A 2047-nucleotide genomic window follows, 5' to 3' on the forward strand; every position below is an offset into this window, starting at 1 on the left:
CATATGCGACCAAAATGGTCGCAATTTCGAGCTATGGTGAGGGGCGTAACATTTCCGTGACACGCTTGAGGTATTCGGCCAATCACAACGCACTGGATAGCTGGCCAATCACAGCACACTCCACTTTTTAGACCAATGTGCTTTGTAAAAATCGATGTGTTTCAGAAAGGCGGGGCATAGAGGAGAAACAATAATGTGTTTTTTTAACCTTAAACCGCATAAACACATTTCATTACACCAAATACACAAAATAATGTTCTTTTTAGCAGCATCATATGACCCCTTTAAGATAAATTACATTGGGATATCACAGAAATAACTGTAATGAGATATCACACGATCACTGTGACAGTAATTATTTATTCATTTAAAAACTTCGACTTGGAGAAATAAATGTGTTTTACGAAACCAGACCTGACTCTAAAGCAGAAATGAGGAAACCAATGGAAAATAGTGCCAAATTTTTCATGAGTCATATTTTTCCATTTATTTTTTATTTTTCCCCAAAGTATTTTTTTTTTATTTCTAATATGCCTTGTCTGACTGGTTCTAATCATGCAAGTAACCTTGAGGCTGGATTATTTTCCCTTTACTGACACTAAACTTTACTGGTCAGTAGTCATCAAAAAAAGAAAAATTTTCACACCCAAAAAATTTTTTTTTTTAATTTAAAGAAAATTACCCTTGGTTTTGCTAATTTCATAGCTAACATAATGTCCTATATACACCATTAACATTGTAACACATTTTGACGACCAATACAAATCTTCTGTTCACAAGTTATATTTAACTTTGTCTTTGTTTTCTTCACATATCACATGACACGTCATATTTCCTCTCAAGCACTGAGCTGCTTGGTAAACAAGCACGCTAATATTTATGTTAACGTAGTCTAATAATGTTTTAATTAATAATTCATAATTGGTTATTTATAATTAATAAGATGGATTTTCATAGTTTACTTCGGAAGTTTGTCTGGGACAAAGTGAAACAATAAAAAAGTAAACAAAAACTACTTCCTAAGAACTTACAGTACTCATATCTATTCTTAGTTAAACAGATGGCCTACTACAGTATAGGCTACTGAAATGCATGCTACCAGAATCAAATGTTTGGTATTTATGGCCATATGTCAAAAGTCATGGTGACTCCATTAAATTGGAGAAATTATTAAAATAAAATCTAATACCTAAAAACCCCCCAGAAAGAGATCAGGACGGCCCCTACCCCCTTGGCCCCCTTCAAATTTTCAATTCGATAATCTGGCCCTCAAATTAAGCTAATTGAATAGCCCTGGTTTATAGCAACCCCACCCGACCCCGCTCTTCATTAGTAATGGTTGTTAATCACTGTTAACACCTGCTATAAAACATATTTACACCATATGAGTAGATAGAAATCAAACACATATCCAAAATAACAAACATAAATTAGCCTATCTAAAAATTATTGCCATTACAGTGTCCAAAAATAGTTTATATCATACGACATAGAGTTTACAACATAATAAACTCGAATCTGACACTGAATGATTCTTGTGATGATGGTTGTTGTTTTGACTTAAACACTTCAAGGTCATGATGCAAAACAAAATATTTTACAAGAATGTGTTTTAAAAACAGATGATTTAGTAGGCTACTTCCAGTGTGCATTGCCAATATCCATATGTGACCCTGGACCACAAAACCAGTCTTAAGTCGCTGGGGTATATTTTTAGCAATAGCCAAAAATACATTGTATGGGTCAAAATTATAGATTTTTCTTTTATGACAAAAATCATTAGGATATTAAGTAAAGATCATGTTCCATGAAGATATTTAGTAAATTTCCTACCGTAAATATATCAAAACTTAATTTTTGATTAGTAATATGCATTGCTAAGAACTTCATTTGGATAACTTTAAAGGCGATTTTCTCAGTATTTTAATTTTTTTGCACCCTCGGATTCCAGATGTTCAAATAGTTGTATCTCGGCCAAATACTGCCCTATCCTAACAAACCATACATCAATGGAAAGCTTATTTATTCAGCTTTCAGATGAATAAAT

Source organism: Sinocyclocheilus rhinocerous, unplaced genomic scaffold, assembly GCF_001515625.1.
Source record: "Sinocyclocheilus rhinocerous isolate Xijiao unplaced genomic scaffold, SAMN03320098_v1.1 scaffold1001, whole genome shotgun sequence".
NCBI classification, from domain to species: Eukaryota; Metazoa; Chordata; class Actinopteri; order Cypriniformes; family Cyprinidae; genus Sinocyclocheilus; species Sinocyclocheilus rhinocerous.